Source organism: Etheostoma spectabile, chromosome 3 (genome assembly GCF_008692095.1).
Source record: "Etheostoma spectabile isolate EspeVRDwgs_2016 chromosome 3, UIUC_Espe_1.0, whole genome shotgun sequence".
NCBI lineage: Eukaryota > Metazoa > Chordata > Actinopteri > Perciformes > Percidae > Etheostoma > Etheostoma spectabile.
Genome location: NC_045735.1, coordinates 14,195,967 through 14,201,554, shown reverse-complemented (window position 1 = coordinate 14,201,554; position 5,588 = coordinate 14,195,967). Strand labels below are relative to the sequence as shown.

Here is a 5,588-nt window from a genome sequence, read left to right as displayed (position 1 = left end):
CCTGATACACACTAGCCTATAAGAAATCCCCAGGACAAAGCAAAGCAAAGTGAGGGCCTCTGGAGGCAGGTTTAATTCTCTGGAGATATCATTATCCTCTGCCAGTGAAACTATTTTCAAGTCTTCTCTTCCCAAAAGCATATAAGGAAGTGTTGAGTATATTATCTTGGGTTACTTAGTTGGCTTCTGTGGAGTCTGTTTTACATACAGTTTGTCATTTAACACAGCACAGTAAAGCTGAAATAATACAACAGACAAAAGAACTGATTATGGCTGAAAAGGATATTCAACTAGCTACATTATTTTGGGCTCTGATAACTGATTGTTAATCGTCATTATTTATAGGTATTTATTAACTAAAGTAATAACCAGTCTCAGAACTGCCTGCAGTTTGACATTACTACAGTAACACAAGGTGCAGTAAGTAAGGAGCAAATGTAGTAGTTCCTGATCACTGTTTAAGTAAGGTAAATAACGTGACCGACATGTACTGGATAAGCAAACTTTGTTATCTAGTCAAATAGCAGTCGTGGCAGTTTGACTCAAATGTGAGTGTTTGTCTTGGGAGTCGATGTGGAGGCGTCATCAGGAGAGGGATGCTACTTTAAGACACATTATATTTGACTACATTCATTGATAATGCTTTGTTAGTGTTGTGGGGACAAAAAACTAATTCAGCATATTTGTGTCAAAAACATAAATGAACAAGAATAGATAATTTAAGAATTAGTATGCACACGCATGTTGAGATACAAGGTGACAGGTTAATACAACTTCCAGCTCCTTTTCTAATTGTAGTTGAGAACGTCATTAAGATCATAAGTTATTTGAAGAAATTAAGTGCTAAGTGTAAGTTATGATGTAGTTGGTTGGCTCTGTCTCACCTTTTTAACTGTCGGATGCTTCCCTTTTAATAGATAAAATGTATGAATACCTACTGACAGTACATTAATGCTAAGGTCATATAAAAAGTTACATAGCCTAACTGGTGAAAGCTTTTCATCCAAACTATGTGGACAGTGTGACTTATCCTGCATCCAGCCACCAAATCTAGAAGCAATTGGGCAGTTTTTGGTAGGTTGCTTCCACGTTTTCAACCTTTTACAGTACTTAAAGATCTGATTACTGAAATTACTTGCGTGTGTGTGTGCTTTTCTGCTGGTGTATCCGGGTCTGAGGAGCGTAAGCCACCAGGTGTTTACTTTGTTAAATAAAGAGGTGTGTGTGTACGTGTGTGTGTGTGTGTGTGTGTGTGTGTGTGTGTGTGTGTGTGTGTGTGTGTGTGGGCGCGCGCCCAGGGGCCACAACAGTAGAGGGATTTTCCCAGCCTATCTAATTGTATCCTCTACCCTTGTACCTGTATGTGTGTAGAGGGTAAGGACAGGTGTGTTTCCTCAGGACAGCTCTGCAAACAGACACACAAATTTGGAGTTTCAGTGGGGTTATTGTCTGCTTATCTTTATGTAAATACGACAGTTACAGGAGCTTTATTGTGCATGGTACATCATTCTTTATCTCTTGTTTTCCACTTAGTCTTACACACAGTGAATCTGTTACTCATTTAATCCAAACTCTGACATGGCACAAGTTTATTTATCCCGTTTCACAAAATGATTACATGAACTGTAGTTGTGTATGTGAATACAGAAGGTGGTGTGTATGGCTCATGCTCATAGATAGGTGTTTGTGTAAGAGTAGGGGCATTAGAGATGCCACAGATACAGCTTTTCTATTTATAGACGAAATAAAAGCATGCATCTTTGCTGATGCACCTCGAATGATTAATGTGACTGTCAATAATCTTCTCTCTTCCTGTTTCCCTCTTCACAATAGTAACAATAGCACTAAAGGAAAAAAAAGATATATCCAAATCAAAGAGAGAGGGAAAACACTGGCAATCATAATCATTAGGGATCTACTGTAATTATCATCAGCCCCGTTATGGTCATAATCATTGCCACAGCCATATGCATCAATAATACATACATACAATACATCACAGCTGTAATCATCGTCATCATCAACAATATATATTTTGTCAGCACATGACTCCACACACCGTGCACAATGCGTGGGTGTCTGTTAGTGTGTGGTTTTCGTTTACTTTAGTAGTTTGACAAACTGTCAGACTGCGTCAGCCATGCACACACCTGGGTTTACTCTCCCCCCTGCTGACACACGGGGAAGCCTGGCTCTGAATCACACACACACACTCCTCCACTTTTTTCACAATTGTCTTCCTCAATCATGTATCAGCACCCAGAGGAGCAAACTATGAGAGTTGACGGGCTGGACGAACAGAGCAAAGGATGGAAGACAGTGGCAGGGAAAGAAGTCGGGTGAGACAGGGAATATGGGAGCGAATGAGTAGTGGGTGGAGTGAGTTTGATGTAAGTCTGCACAATTAATCGTTATAAAATCACAATCTTGATTCACTCTGTTCACAATTTAATTTTTAAATAACTTAGATTTAAAATAAATTTGTTTGGTTAAAATGTTTGAGTAAATGTCCTTAGTTTTCGTCTTTGTCAATGTCTTTCATAGAGCAAAAAACTTTATATCTTTCCGACCTTGACATTCCCCGTAGACGTGTATAGTTTCCGACTGGGAACCCAGAAATTCCGACATTCCATGTAAAATTGAACACAACAAACGGTCCGTGCCCCTTGCTTGGCATCATGGCGGTACCAAAAGCGGCAAAGTAGTATTTGATTACATCTATACTCAAATAAGATTACACCTATTATCTAGAATCTGGAGTTACAATACGTAACTATCGTTCTATTTTGTATAGGCTTTGCCCTCTAAGGGCTACGCTACTGGGTTTGGGCGAAGCTGATGTAGTCAATGCCACCTGTGGCACAAGGCCCACAAGCAGAACACAAACCCAATTTATTTTCCCCAAAACACTTTACAGAGGCTCAATCAGATTCATTCTTCTGATAAAGCCTGCCATGCTAATGACATGGCCTGAGAGGTTCACAAGGCCCGAGATATGATGGCAGTAGTGCATTGAGTAAAGGGGAGTTGTGCATGATTGGCACCCTCAAGGGATGCCTGGGAAGGAACTGTGTGCTTGCGAAGAAATCATACATGCAACGCAGTGACAAGATTATCTGCGTGCATGCAACATGGTTATGACAATGTATGAGAATAAAACTGTTTGTCACAAAAAACTGCGTCTCACAAAAAAAACCAAACAGGAGAGGTGAGACATCAGAACATGGTTGCCGCAGCACATCATTTCATGACACTAAGGGTGCATGAATGTGACATGATTATGACAGTGTATGAATTTAAAAACGGAGTCTCACAGTGTGCCTAAAACAAGTGAGGTGAAGACCGAGGACGCGGCATACACTAGGTGTGTGTGGGATTGATAACAATCGGGCATCCACTTTTCTCCCCGCAGCGCACATCCAACGGTGTATTACTTGTTGAGAGTGGACAGGACTGAACATGCCTTAAATAGGGCCGCAGACGCCAACAGAGCCCTCGTAGAATGCCCTTGGATGTCATTGGGGAGGCTCTACCCCTTCTGTGCTATAAGCTTGGATAATAGACTCGCACAGTCAATGAGACAGACTCTGTTTTGAGAGGACTGACCCATGGGAGTGTTCTCTATAATGCACAAACAGCTGCTGTGTTTTCTTGATATTCGCCGTGCTTAAAATGTATTGTGACAGAGCACGCCCCGGACACAACCGGTGAGAAGCCTCCTCTGTGTTGTTGGCATGAGGCAGGGGAAAAAAAAACCTTAAGGGAAAACACCCTTGACTGAAAAGAACTAGTTAGAATCTTTGGTGTAAAGGAGGGATTTGGCTGTAAGGTGGCTGTGCTCCCGTCCCCTCTAATAGAGAGGCAGGACGGAGAAACGGTCCGTGGACATAAGTCACTCATTCTCTTGGCTGACGTTAGGCCAAGGAGAAGCGCCGTCTTTAGAGACATCATTCTTGGAGAAGCTTGTGCCAGAGGTTCAAAGGGGGCTTTCCCAGAGCCCAGAGTACCAGAGCTAGGTCCCATTGGGGGGTGAGGGGACGAACAGCCGGTTCTTGTGCCTGACCCCCTTCAAAAAACGCTTCACAAGTGGAGGGGCAGAAACCGTCTTCTTACCGTAGCCTTCGTGGCAGGATGAGATGGCTGCTGCGTATTGTTTGACTATGGACAGAGCCAAATCATTATCCACCAGAGTTTGGACATACGTCAACACGAGAGGCAGGGGGCACGATGTCGGATCTGCCTCCCTCTCTGTGCACCAGTGTTGGAAGGCAGACCAGCGCTCTGCATGACATGTTGTAGTAGACGGAGCTCTAGAGCCCTGGAAAGTGCGCACCACGGCAGGGGGCAAGCCTAATCTCTGTAGGCGTTTCCGCTCAGCAACCAGCCCCACAGCCTCTGGGTTATCACCTCCGGGTGACAGATCGCGCCGTTCAGCTGTGATAGTGCGTCCCCCTGCCACGGGATTTGCCGGGGGGAGGGGCACAAGTACAGTAAAGTAACGAGGGTCGGAAACCAGGACGCACTTGTGCGCTCCGGTGCCACCAGAACAATTCACAAATGTGCTCCAGGAGGCGAGGGATCAGAGAGACTGGGGGAGAAAGCGTCGAGGAGGGTTTTGGGCCAGGGCTTGTGGGGCGTCCACGTCGAGGAGAAGATTGTCCCACATGCTCAAGGAAAACCACAGAGTGCATTGTGTGTTCTCTCGTGAAGCAAACCGATCCACCTCCGCTTCCCCGAACGTGCTCCATAGCTTTTGAACAATAGTGGGATTTAATCTCCACTCATTGTGAGAGGGGCCTTCTCTTTACATCAGGTCGGCCGCCCCTCTCAAAATCCCAGGGATATACACCGCTTTGAGGGGCAGCTAATAATTGTGCGCCCACAGCAGGAGGCGTCTGTAGACAGCTCCAGGCAGTTTATGAGGGGAAGGAGGCCAGTCCCCTCCCACCACTTGTGTGAAGGGATGCGTCTGTTTACACCGTCACATATGACGTTACTCTGCCCAGGGAAACCCCGGAAGACAGGGTCCGGGGCTTCCCCCAGTACGCCAGGTCTGACCGGAGGGACTGAGGGATAGACAGCATTTGTGGCGAATGGGGTCGAGGTGTTGGCGATGTAACCACCTCTGGATTTTACTCATGTGGAGGAGCCCCAGGGGAACCATTGTCTGTCCTGCAGACATCATGCCCAGAAGGCGCATCACTGACAGTGCTGACACTGTGGCGTGTGGTGTGAAGCGGGACAACAGAGAGGTCTGAGCATCCCATCATGGCGCTGACAGCTTGGCTCTCAGGGCAATCAAGTTTATGTCCACGCCCAGATAAACTATTGATTGTGCAGGGACCAGAGTGCTCTTTGGCCAATTTATGACAAAACCCAGTGTTTGCAGGTGCTGCAGAACCTCCATAGTCTGCAGCGCCACCTGCTCCCAAGAGGGGGCCAGGATGAGCAGATTGTCCAGATAAAAAAAGGACTCTGATGCCCCTCCTCCGCAGCGGTTGGAGTGCCGTTTCCATGCACTCGGAAAAGGTGTGGGGAGCCAGTGAGTACCCGAACTGCAGCCGGTTGAACTGGAAACGGGCCCCTTG

The 5,588-nt window shown here is 45.8% G+C and overlaps 1 protein-coding gene across 3 annotated transcripts in view; it reads left to right on the top strand.

Moving 5' to 3' along the window:
- Positions 1-5,588, top strand: part of stard10 (StAR related lipid transfer domain containing 10) — a 21,830-nt gene that overhangs the window by 2,204 nt on the left and 14,038 nt on the right. The gene's annotated exons all lie outside the window — the stretch shown is intronic.